At 38.1% G+C, this 14,111-nt stretch overlaps 1 protein-coding gene across 3 annotated transcripts in view; it reads right to left on the reverse strand.

Annotated features, from left to right (window-relative positions):
* Positions 1 to 14,111, reverse strand: part of LOC113032772 (RNA-binding motif, single-stranded-interacting protein 3-like) — a 166,977-nt gene that overhangs the window by 130,616 nt on the left and 22,250 nt on the right. The window contains exon 2 of one of the 3 annotated variants that reach the window (XM_026185866.2): positions 6,351 to 6,420. The exons of the other annotated variants lie outside the window; for them this stretch is intronic. The gene's annotated coding sequence lies outside the window, so the exon portion shown is untranslated. The remainder of the gene's footprint in view (positions 1 to 6,350; positions 6,421 to 14,111) is intronic. 3 annotated transcript variants of the gene reach the window in all.

The following is a 14,111-nucleotide window of genomic DNA, read 5'->3' on the forward strand; positions in this document are numbered from 1 at the left end:
TGACATGAGCCATTACAAATATTATAGCCTTTGTGATGTAGCTGACTTTACAACTGCAATGCCAGCTTTCCCAACCTAAATGGAAATGCATACTTCGCAGTAACATAAGGAGAATGATCATTTGGATGTTGCTGGATATTGACTGAAACTCATTCACCTTGAAATCTGTGAATAAATCAGGTAGTTGGGTTTTTAGGTGCTTTACTAAACCTAATGTTTATTGTATATTTCCTTTTAGGGATCAGTTATTCCCCTTTGCATTTTGAGGTGGATGACCAAAGTATTTCCATACCCAACTCTTACTGCCTTCATCAACAAGTCAGGTTGGCACCATCTTGGCAGCTGCAGTAGTCACCATTGTAGTTTTTACTGTGTTTATTGTCATCCTTCTTCAACATGTGTAGAGGCTAGAACACTTGTATGCTGCCCCATTCATTTAATTTTTTTTTAAAACTAATTTCAAGGGTCCCCATTATGTAGCTATTATATTGTTGTTTTGTTGCCAAGGAAAGTTCTTTTGTGTCTGGTGTAATGTCAGATAATGTGGAGAAAGCTTGCAGCAAAAAGAAAATAAATGCAATTTTTAATAATTATTTCCTACACCAATATTGAATGTATTGACAGTCATTTTGGCTTTGACTGGGTTTATACTGAGAAATGTTACAGGATGATACTAGCCAACACTTGTCTTTAACCAGCAAAAATGCCTGTAGGCTTACTGGGGCAGTGTCGGCTCAGACTAGCTCAGATTCTAGTCTTTCTTATAACAGATACTAGTTGTTAGATTTGGTTAATCCAAATACATGGAATTTTAAGTAATGTAAGATCTTATCTAAAGTATTCCGACGCTTTGGAGAAGTACTGACAGACAGAATGCATGACTCTGTTAGTGCAGTAGCTGTACTGTGCTGTAGGTAGTCTAATCCTAATGTAATGTTCAGCCTGAAACTAATCACATACAGCACCTCTAAATAAATCAGGAAATCATCTTCAGTTCTACGACACAAATAATGGGATGGCTCTAGCTCAGTTGGTAGAGCGGGACACCTACTCACCGCAAGATTGGTGGTTCAATCCCAGTCTGCTCTAGTCTGCATGCTAAATATCCTTGGGCAAGATACTAACCCCATGTTGCCCTCCGATGCATCCATCAGAGCATGAATGTGAGTGAATGTTAGATAGAAGCACTAAAAACCTTAGATAAGTGCTTGTGTAAATGCACATGATTGGGTGAATGCACAAGTTGTGTAAAGCGCATTGAGTGCTCAGTGAGAGTAGAAAAGCGCTATACAAGAACCAGTCCATTTACCAACTTTAAGTATTTTTACTTAAGCATCTATGATAGCAAGTGACACTAGCAAAAATATTCTGAAATATGAGGCACAGCATTTTTAAATGGACAACAGCAAGAAGCAGATTAAGAACAGAGGACACACGTTCATGTTTCAGGCAATGAGACAGGCAGACAAGCTAGTGGAGAGATTGTGTTACAGTATATGGGAAAAATTCCAAACCATCTCCACTGCCATAAGGCCATATGAAATATCACTTCAAACCAATAACCCCTTGTACAACAGTGTATGCTTCATTACATGACTGAATCAAAACTGTGACAAATCACCTTAGGCCCCTTTGCAAATCCCACTCCTCCCATGCTCTTTTCTTCTCCCTCCCTCTCCCCTCCCATCTCAACAGTAAGGGATGGCTCACTTTAACACAGATCATCATTTTATTAAAAATGAAAAAAAGAGCAGCGCGTCAGTGGATTCATTTTAACAATTATGCAAATCAGACAGGAGATGAAGCTTTTATTAATGTTAGAGAAGTGTTGCATCAGATACTGCAGAAGTTCATTAAGTTACTCCTGCTGAAGATGAACACATTCTGATTAGTTTCACGTCACTGTGGTCTGTATCACATTATCTTCCTGGGCTGTGTCAGCGCAAAACTCCCCATGGATCTTTTGCTCCAGTAATATATGCACACGGGGTGGTACTTCACAATTAAAAAGTGCACAAGTTGGATTAATACCAAGATGTCTTCTGTGTTTTGTTGTGGTATCACAACATAATATAGGGGGTCGATTTTGTACCTCCACTTCTTCCACTTTATGGAATAATATATCACTCATAATTCATTCCCAGTTTTAATCATCCCCGTCCTTCAGTCACTGCACTCTTGCAAAAAATAATGCCAGTCTACCTGGCTCTCTCCAGCCCTCTCTTTCTCTGTCTTTCTGTGCAGGTACAGGGCATGTGAGGTGGTGGACCGTGACTGACTGACTAGAGCCCATGCTTGCTGTGGCTTCGAGGGGTAATTAATTTCAGCAAACGACCGCCACGTCTGTCGACTTTTATAAACGACCGTTTACGCGCTATGGACAATTTAACCACTCCACTGAGCCCGCCTTGACAGAGATGAGTAGAGAGATGTAGGAGAGGAAAGGATAGACGGGGGAGAGACAGGGGATGGGGACCACGCTGCTAGGTGACTGATGGGAGATTTAATCAATAGAGTAAGCACATTTACTCTCATGATGCTCACCCAACATCCATATTCATAGTCTTAATTCTCTTGACGCCTACGCTGTTGCACACCACACAAATTATAATGCATGAAGGATTTCACTATATCTCATCCGGCCTCATCAAAGGCCAGTATCATCACTGCTAATTACGTGTTCCACAGTGGAATAAACATCATTGTGGTACTCTAGTCAAATGACACTACTCTAGATCTAAGCTTAATTTGATAACCAAAATGACTGTCTTCATCTGTATCCTGGCACAGACACCTGAACAGACCAATTTTCTACTTATTAATGTCACTGCCCATATTTGGAATCATTGGAGAAGAGGAAGGGGGGAAAAGGCAACTATGTCACAATAATGTCCTCCTTTTCAACAAAATGATGACATCTGAACTTTTTGTTAGAGAAAATGTTTGAATTGGCTGTGACAGTACTGAACAATGTCTGGTTACTGTTTGCTGTAATTACTTAAATCTAGACATCATCTCTTAAATCCGAAGAATAACTGCTCGGGCAACCTCCACCCAACTATTCACCCTTGCATCCTTGAAATATAGGCTGCACCACTCGGAAAATACAGCTGAATCTACAAAGAACTTTATTAAAGGAGATACAAACTACATTAATTACCATAAGAAATTAGATAAACAGATAACGTATTGTGATTTTTGTCTGAATTATCCTCTCTGTAGCTAATTAAATATACAGCATTTTTTCTGACTGACTCGACCTATAAGCATATCCCAGGAGTGCTTAACTACTACAAGGAAATACTGATTTCAGAAAGATGCCACTTTCTGCAGTAACTAGAAAGACAATGAATCACAAAAGGACAAATAAAATCATTCTCATTTCTTTCATCTGGATTTTCTTTTCAGCCATGTAGGAAATTGCTCCTGGTTTTTATAGACAGAGACGGAAGCTGTCAGGGTCCATATTCTATATTCACCTCCTTTACATTTCTACTCCAAATATGACCCGCTTACAATTTTCTGCACCCTCCTAAAAGGTCAATAACACTAAAGCAGCTTGGTTTTCTCAGTGCAAGACTGTTTTTATAACTTAGCAGCATGTAACACTGCTTTCTTCCCCCCTCTGAATTTCCAGAGACCAAGACGTGCAGAGCCACACCGCAGTCATTCGGCACTCTGTCAGCTGAGTCCTGTGAAAACCGTAGTGTTTGCCTCTAACACTATCGGGTTGCCAGACTATTAGCACTGCAGCCCCACTCTGCTTTGTTCCCCTTGCCAAAGCAAGTTACATGGCTTGCCTCGATGTCAGTGTTTTCACAGCTAGACATATATTACTGTGTGACATCAAGCCCAGGGGCTTATTGATCTGCTGGATTGTATGACAGGACCCTTTATGGCATTTGCTGGAATGTATGACAGCAGTATGCCTGCCTCAATACTTGGCAGGGATAACTATAGTATACCACAGTGTAGAACAGACTAGTGGAGCCATATGAGGGCCTGCGGCAGCTAGTGTTTCCATAGCTACAGTGGGCGGGGGATTGTTTACTGTCCGAGAATGAGAGAATAACTGAAGATCTTTATGCTGAGTAACAATTTCTGTTCCCCTGTGTGTATCCCTTCTGGACGGGAGCTTTTTGTAAGACTGAAGGTTCCCAAGTGTATACCCCACAGCACCGCCTCTTAATAGGAGCCCCCCCACCCCTGTCTAGTTTGTCCATACACACAAGTACATATGCACTAGCCGTCATGCACATGCAAAGCCTACACGCACATTCCATTGTACGCTTCACCAAGCTAGTGTAATCAGGGCAGCATAATGTGTTTACCTCTCTAAGGTACGAGAGTTTGATTAAGGAGCAGCCATCTGGCAGAGGAGAGGAGAGGAGAAGAGAAAAGAGGAGGAGAGGAGAGACTGTAACCTCTACTTTAATAAATAAAATCAATCCTGCCATTGTAGTCATTATGCCCACGCAGACATGTCTGTACTATAATCAATCAGTAGAATTGCAGTTCAGCCTCTAGAACAAACTATACGAGACATAAAACTGACCATTAACAACTGCAACACCTGCCTGATATCACCATCACGCAGACATAAACCACCAGTGTCTGTAGCCAACATCTAGTTGACATTAGCATATTATGAGAGCCAAATGTCATCATTTGCTACTTCTTTTTCCAAGCTGCTGTTAATTAGCCAACCAAGCAATCACTTAAGACATTATTATCAACAAGTAGTGATGGGTAAGAACAGGTGGCCTTATCTAAAGCCATGTTAGTTTAACACAGAGGTCTCAAAGTCACGGCCTGGTGGCCACTTGCAGCCCACGTCACCCCTACTTGTGGCCACGAAGAAATATAATAAAATGTGGCCCTTGAAGTTATTTTGTTAGGGAGGAGATGTTTGTTGTTGAGTGCAATGTTAAAATAATTTCTTTAAAAAGCAAAAAAAAAAAAAAAAAGACTTAATATGAAGGCAATATGAGCAGAGAGTACAAACATGTTGAGGGATTGGCTGTGTTAGTTCAGTGAGAGTTATTTGTAGAGAAAACAATTTTCACTAGCAGTCAAAAACTAATGTGTACACTTACATCTGTATTCTTATTTTGTTAAATACGAACAAAATTATAACAGAAGTGCTGTCACGTGTCTGGCCAGAAAGAGAGTACCAATTTGTTTTTTTGGTAGTTCAATGAATGGTCAATGAAAGGCTTCAGTTAAGAGTGAGGAAATATTTGTGGGTGTTTTCTTGTTTGTGTTTTTGTACTACTTGAACACTAAAGTGGCCCTCCAATGAGATGACAGCGCCAACAGTGGCCCACAGCTCATTTAAGCTTGAGACCCCTGGTTTAAAGCATAAAGGCAACTGAGAGGTACCAAGTACCTCCACCAAGAAGGCTTCTTTTTCATTGCCATTTGTCTTTTAGTTGCCTGTTTGTCATTGTAAAAATAATTCTTAAAGTTGTTTTGAATTAAGTAGAGAGAAGGAAAAAAGCAAAAGAAGAACCCTATAGCCCATTTGGTTGTATCAAATGCTAGATTATTTTGATCAAGGCAAGTTAAAAGCATCTACAAAAAACAAAAATCTAAGGTTTTGTAAGGACACTTTCTTCAACCCATGCTCACCAAAATTATCACTAATGATCTTCCAAATCAAGCCTCACCAAAGTTACCGCAGGGATGTTTGCTTTTCAAAAGCATCATGGCTGATCAAGAAGTCGCAAAGTATACAAAGGAAGTACAATAAGGGTAACACTTCACCAATAGTGGATACTGCAAAAGCCAAAACACATTAAAACAATCTGTTAACTTTGCAAAGATATAGTGGTATCGCTTTTAAAGTTGCACATCACAGAAGAGTGGACTAATAGCCAATTTATGATTTAACAGAAATTTTACACAAAACGGCGTCCACTTCCTGTTGCCTTAACTAATCAAGTTCTCTAGCTGCAACAGCACAAAACTATATATGGTGACCTAAAGCCACAACTAAGAAAATACAGTATTTAATTTAAAAAATGAAGGGATGTCAGGGGTAAATAATAGCAGGATCTTGCAGGATATAGCCTTCCTCTGCTCTCCCTGCGGTACCTGACAGGCCTGCAGCTAAGCTCACCCTCAGCCATTACTTCTACTATAGCCTTCCTGCTCCATTAAACTCAACAAGCTTAACTCAATGGCTTTCATTCCTCACAGCAACGGCTTCTGCTTCATACCCTGGTGGCTTTTAACGGGAGAGGGGCAATTTGAGTGGGGGGGACAGCATTTCCCTTGTTAACACAAAATATGTCATGCATTGCCCTTGTTAACTTTGAAAGAAAAATCAGTGAAAACAATATTTTTACCTTCTCTGGTCTCCCTGTTGCTGAATATGAAGATGTCGTTCACTGAGCGGTACGGCAACGACCTAAAAAGCTACAATAAAAAAGGAGTCATTAAGTTATACTGCCCTTGCCCTGCTGTTGCATTTAATCTAGCAGTTTTAATACAGAGAAAGTAAACTACACCCTACTTTAAGTCTAGCATCAAGCAGGATTCCAGTTTGAGTCAACGATTACTGATTATGAGAAAACAGGAAAAAGAAAACTCTTTTAATGATAGCTCCCAGAGTCTTTATTCTTCAAAGGAACAATCTTTAGAGTTAATATCTGCCCTGTCTGATGATTTGTAGCAGTATAACTTTCTGGCATTAATTTGAAACGCATGTTTAGAGATGAGTTAAGCATGTTGGCTCCCAAGGAGGACACCAGTCTCACCAGTTTGTGTGCCTGCATGGGATATTTGAAATTTGATTCCCCTCTCCCGTGTCTTCCCATACGGAAAAGAAATAGTAAAAACTTATATGTGATTACTCATGAAAGTGGCCACTTTCATGAGTAAATCATATAAGGCTTACATGATTTACTCATGAAAGTGGCCACTTTCGCATTACTTTCATACATTGTTTTAGTAAGTATCCAAAACATACAAGTTTCATTATATAATTTTTCAAGGGATCTTATATCTGTTTTCACACTTATATGCTTTTCATACAAGTTTCACACAAGACAGATACAAACTTTATAAGATTTATATATATCTTTTCCATATGGGTTCTATTGATAATACAGTCATGAATAGTAACATTTTTATACATCAACAAAAGAAATGTATTGCAGTTTATACCGCCAGGAGATTTAAGTTTTTTAGTGCTGCTGCATTCATGGATTACAGCTAGCACTAGACTACATGGGCACGGCTGTTTGATAGAAACCTTTACACCTCCTATGAAGCTCATTTTGATTACACAAGAGATGCTAAGGGACTCTCCTGAACTGAGCTACTGCTCTTGGGTTATGGACGAATTGTGTTGGCTTATTGGGGCCTAGTTTGGTTGCCTAGCTTACCTTCTGTATTGTGGTTGCTGCTGTTTATCAATGACCACAGGCAGCAGTGTGACTGGCTCTTCCGGACACTGCTGCCAACACACATCTGTTGTTTTTTTTAATTAACATGTCTCTCTCTGGACCATCTGGGATCTTTATCCCCTCACCAAGTTTTAGAACTTCTATGGGAAAAGACTCATTTAATCTTTAAGTAAAACCTTTATATCCCATGTGATTGGATGGCTCTCTCTCTCTCCAATCACAATTGATGGCGCTGCTGTATTTTCAATCTCAAAGCTCTGAATTGCATCCTCACTGTGCAAAAAGTACTCTTAACGCTCTACTGCCAGAGACTAACACACATTCTAGGATATTGAATGGTTTTATTTTGCTGCTATTTTTAACTGGGAATGTGCAATCAAACCTTGGCCCTATGAAAAATATTACCACTATTAAAAATATAGTAGATCCTGGCTTTGTGTATGCTAATGTTAGAAGAACTCTCCATAAAATGGACTTGATCAAGATCTCGGCTGCCCCAATTAACATGGATATTATGGTGTTATTATAAACTCAGCCAAAAGAGTCAGTACCTGATAATCTGACAAGATTTTTTTCCTAGAGTGTTTGCAGCACTGATCATAACGGTGGTAGAGTTGCAATGTTTGTCAAATCAGTTTTGTACCTCCTTAACAAAATCTAACAAACCTAAAGCCAGACAGTTTGAACTGCTTGCAGTTAAAATACGAGTAGGATGATATAAAAGATGCCATTTCCTCTCTGCCATCTTACAAAGTCTGAGAGATTCAAAATTAATTGTCCTGTGTGACTTAAAATGGGATTTGGTCATGTTCTGCATCCAAGTGCCTGCAGGAATCTTTAAACCTAATGCAATTTCTTAATGTTCCTATAAGGGTTAACTCAAAAGATCCAAGACCCTACAAATCCACCCAACAACTATTCAACCACTGCAGTACTTTTAATGACTTACGCGAACATTGTGGTAACACTTCTGTAAGACATACTAGTTCAAACCTTGTGTTTTTAAAAGATATTTTAAAGAATCTGATGAATAAGCTCTTTTAAATTACATGTACAATAGTGATATTAGCAGAGTTAATGTAATACATTATGTTGAGTTTGCATGGGAACATTTTTACAATAGGCAATGAATATGCTCCTATAAAGAAATTTGGATTATCTGTGAAATACATGGTTCACAGTATAAGTACTCAGGGAAATGAATGCCAATGCTAGGTCAACAAATTCCCCTGCAGACTGAACTTCCTACAGAGGGGTAAGAAATAGACCTCAGATGGAAGTTTGACCATCACAAAACTACATTAGTTCTATATAGGAAAACTCAGTTAAAATCAAAAGTAAAACTGATATTCAGCATTTTGATGAACAATTTATATCAACTAGTTCTGTTTTTCATCCAAATGTAGCAAAGTCTCAGTTTTCTAATTTGAATTCTCTCTGGATCCATTTCTTTTGTGACAATCAATAAACCTTTGAAATCTACTGAGCCAAAAAAAACAGTCATCTGAATCCCCATCTTCTAAAGCTTACAGTGGATTTTTTTACTCATATTTGAGTCAGACTAATATAATCCTTAAAAAAAAAAAGAGAAGAAGAAAAAAAACAAACTGTAAAGCATCCCATGCTCTGCCCTTATTTAGGGTTGGGCATCATTCAGATTTACGAAATTAGCATCATATATCTGCAGCTTCTCATATTAAGATTCTACATTTTGTAATAAAGTCATTTGAAAAAAACTTGACAATAATACCTTACACTAAGTAAAACTGCCTTCTGCCATTTGTTTGTTGATTCTGTTGACCATGAGTAGTCTCAGTGACATTGGGGCTATAGGGTGGTTCAAACACTACAGATAGGAAGCAGTGCATTTATACATCTGAATACAAGTCAAATTGTCTCAGGATTTTAAAAGGAGTTAAACTTTAGGCCCCATTTCTATTAATATTAAGACTAATATGTCTACAGCTAAAGTGTGCCTTTATGCAAATTATACTGCACTTTACTCAGTAGTACTCTAATTTAAGCTGTTCACAAACTTCAAACTGCCTTTCAGCAACTACAGGCATCACTGCAAGGTTTACAGTTGGTTCTCAGTGCTTAAAAAAAAAAACATTCATGTTTTCCAGAAATGAATCCAAATCTTAGACAATGTTGGCAGTCATACCCTAGGAGCAGACTTGTATCATCCTACAAGTATTTAGTGTGCAAAATGAGCACTTAGCAGAGGTGTGGACTCGAGTCACATGACTTGGACTCGAGTCAGACTCGAGTCATTAATTTTATGACTTTAGACTTGACTTGAAAAAATGTTCTAAGACTTGTGACTTGACTTGGACTTTTACACCAATGACTTGGGACTTGAATTGGACTTGAACCGGTTTACTTGAAAAGACTTGATATTTTACCCCAAATATAAAATTTAACATGCATATTATATAGAGATTGAAAATGTGACGTCATTCACGGGTAGAACCGCAAAGGATTCTGGGAACTCGTGGCAAGCGGTACTAGCGCACGCAGGCTTTCAATTGAAATCAGTCACACAGCGATAAAAAGAAACACAAAAATGTCAAGAAGCTGTTGTATTATTAACTGCAATAGCCGGTCGCATGACAGCCACGGGAAGCCGACGGGTAAAGAGATCGGTTGTTATCGGATTACGTCGTTGAAGAGAAATTGTTCGAGCCATGTTTCCGAAGTAACAAAGACGGGACTGGATTGCAGCCATTCAAAGATCAAATATAACGTCCCAGAACACTCCAGCTCACAGGTTAGTCTGCTCCAAGCATTTACACAAAGGTCAGTCTGCTGTTGTAGTTAATGCGTCATTTTCATAACATAATTGGTGATATAGGTTACAAGCAAGTCTGGCGCTGAACAGAAATGGTCGCGCTATGCTCCTTTATTTATTGTGCATAAATAGTGAATTGTCCTGACACAATATTGCGTTTCGCTTCTGTTATTATGGTACATTGACAAAAACATATACTTTTATTCACAGGATAAAACAGTTGTTTTGTATCACTAATTGTCCAGTGCGATTACAGCATACAATATTATTGTCACTGCTACATTTCTGTAACGCGTACCAGAAATTATTTCTACTACTAATTAATTACCGTTAAGCTCAAAGGTTATATTAATAAACGGTTAACGATTGTGTATTTATGACGACGATTTGTGAGACTGGTAAACTTATGATACGTACGATGGTCTTTACTTTCTACACGGTGCATTTCAAGGTCCTGCACCCATCTGTCGGTAAACTGTACCTGGGCTTGTTGCAGTGACCGGAAGTTACTAAACTTCACGAGTGTATGCACTCACTCCAAGAAGCGTATAATTATAAATATGCATATAAATATGCTACGATGAGATAGCTGACTTCATCTAACTAGCAAATGTTGTCCAGGCTACGTTGGTGATGCAGTTTTTTTAATGTATATGATATTTTTGTCATGCGATTTTAAAGCCGGTGTTGTGCCAAAAAGTGATTGTCTGCCAAAAAGTGATTGTCTGCCAAAAAGTGATCTCCAGTGTTTCTGTGTATTTTTTATGTGTAATATCTTTACGTATGTTCGTAAATAGACTTCGGTGAACAGGGGATACAAAGGGGTTACATAAAGAATTAAAAAATTATCTGTTTTTTAAGTATCTTTACAACTTGTACTTACATTATAACCAATCCGGTCCTTTATCCCCACTTAAAATCTTTTTACAGAACTATTGTAATATTTGCTGCCATTTCTGCTGTGCTCTTGGCCAACTTACTCTTACAAAATACATTTTTAATGTTAATGAGATTTTTTTTACTGCATAAATAAAGGTTATATAAAAGTCGCTGCCAAAAACTGATTGCGGCTTGTATCTTGCTACACGAATGTTGTTTGTGGCTCAAGATGACTTTATGTCATCCATAAGGGATGCATTTGACATATGTTTAACATATTATAGCCCAACAAGTTACTTATAGCACTTTAAATATGAGCAATCGCTTTTTGGCAAATACCGGAAATCAGTTTTTGGCAGACAATCACTTTTTGGCACAACACCGGTCCTACAACCGCATCCAAGAATAACATGCAGCTTATCTCAGAACTGTCGGTGAAAATTATTCTTGGAGCTAGGTTTAATTGAGCTGCATTTTAAAGAGGTGCAATTTCACAATTTGTGTATATTTTCTAAGTTCACTATTTTGTCATGTGTTGAGAAAAACACAGATTTAAAAATTACATGGTCTAATATTTACATTTAGCATAACTGCAACATACTTTTTTCTTTTTTTTTTTTTTAAAGACTCGAAAGGACTTGAAATTCAAAGTTTCAGACTTGTGACTTGACTCGGACTTTTACACCAGTGACTTGAGACTCGACTCTGACTTGCCTGACATTACTTGAGACTTGACTTGAGACTTGAGGATAAAGACTTGAGACTTACTTGAGACTTGCAAAACAATGACTTGGTCCCACCTCTGGCACTTAGTGAAAAAGATAAAGGTTACAATGTTTGTTTGTTTTATTGCTGAAATAAGGCCGGTCTGAATTTATTAAGTGGGAAAATCCTTGTACAAGTTTCACTGGGTTTCTTAAATATTCTTAATTATGATGACATTAATTGCATGCATGCTTCCTCCTCTGCACTTTGTCTAGACTATCACAGTTCTTTTGATTTTATATCAGCTTTATTGTCTAGTGCACATCACTGTCTAATTGATAATTTGGTTTACTGGCACAGTTTTATATACAAAGCCTGTATGAACTTCCAACACCTTCAGACAGTTGGATTACTTTGTTCATTTTTAGGGTAGCCATCTGATCTCATTACATGAGCAAGATGCAACTTAACCTTCAGAGAACATTAGAGCTGCCCATTTGATTTTCTTGATTTATATTTATATAATTTACATAATGGTGGTATCCTCTTGACCAGATCTCTGGTCATGCTAAAATAGATATAAACATAACACAATAGCTGGTCATCTCTCTCTCTCACACACACACACACACACACACACACACACACACACACACACACACACACACACACACACACCCTTTAGGTGTGGGGTTAACTTGTGATAAGGCCGATTTAACTTTAGCAAAGCTTTGTACACCTGTATGCATCTGTGCGCACTGGTTTCGTTTCAGCTTAAGTGTGGAGTTTTTGTTTATTCTTTCCTTTGCTGTTTAAATGTGTGAATCTGTGCCAGTGGATTTCTGACTGCTACTCTGCTCCCTCCATTTGTTACGGTCAATCAAACACAAGAGAGACAGTTGAAGGATTCATTTATTTAAATGGTATGATTGTGATATGCTTCAAGAATGACAGTTTGTTGTATTTTAATGTGTTTTGTGACATTTCCTACTCCTAAGTTTCCACTTAATAAGATTTTGATTGTTTGATTTTAAACTAGCAGATTTAAAACCTCTGTACTGAGGCAAGATTACAAGGATTATGTCATCGTCTAAATAACTGTGGAACTAAACCTAATGCATTAGATCTGAATATTCTTAACTTAGCGATGGGACTGTGCCAACTCTCATGCACGATGATACAAGCATACATTTTTACATAAAATATCAGTCATGTAGCAACATCATGAATTTAAGCTCCCTGGAGCGCACAACAGCCATGTTCAACAACCTGCAAAGCAACACACTGCTTTAAAAATAAGCAAGAAAACTGACCAAGATAAAGGTAAAAACAACAAACTTGTTTCACCACTTATGGCAAAAACACCACTGACTACAACCACGCTATGAAGCAGGATATAATACCAACTAGAGCTGGGCCATGTGACCGCAAAAAAAATTGGTTCAAAATTTTACCTCAACTTGGATGAAAAATTATTTTCAGCAACACAAATATACACACGCACACATACAGACACAAACACACACTCTCTCGTTTCATTTGCTCAACTAAAACCTGGGATTTTCTTCTTTTGTTTTAATATGACGGTGCTTCAAATGTTGTAACAGATTGTGGCCAAAAGTAATACCACCAAATTTCACTCTGATTTTTTCTTTTGTTTGATGTTGTCTTTACTTAAGTCAAAAATGTGTTGAAAGAATGTAAATGAAAATGCGGTGTCCAAATTGCTCGAGATGTGCAGTCAGCTCAGCATTTGAGTTTTCCTCAATCATGTTTCCATGTTGCAGATTGTTGTTATGAGTCTACCCAGCCCAAAGTATATAATAGGGGAGAGTCTAAACACAATAAAATAAATAAATAAATGACATGGACAAGCTTACATTGATCAGAGGTTCTGAATGTCAGTTTTAATTCATTTTGGATCAAACCCCTAGCCCTATTAGCAACTGGTGATGTGTGACCCAGAAGTAAACACATGACTCAACCAGCACTTGTTAGTTGCACTCCATTTAACAGGAAAATGTGATTACACAATGATAGAGGAGGGCTTTAAGGAGCTGGTTTAAAAAGCTCACCCCAAGATACGTCCCACGGAGAAAATATTTTCTGTTTTACTTTGTGAAAATACTGCACAGCTCCTGAGGAGGTACAAGGTTAAATTATTTTAGTCACTGTTAAGCTATTAAGCAGTTATGCTATGCTATATGCTATATGCTATACTTAAACTTTCCAGAAAAACACCTCCTAGAATACTTTTGTAATTACATTTGACTTGTGCTGTGTCACTGGACATTATGCTGATAGTGGCTCAATGGAAAACGAAG

This window comes from Astatotilapia calliptera, chromosome 11 (genome assembly GCF_964374335.1).
Source record: "Astatotilapia calliptera chromosome 11, fAstCal68.1, whole genome shotgun sequence".
Taxonomy (NCBI): Eukaryota; Metazoa; Chordata; class Actinopteri; order Cichliformes; family Cichlidae; genus Astatotilapia; species Astatotilapia calliptera.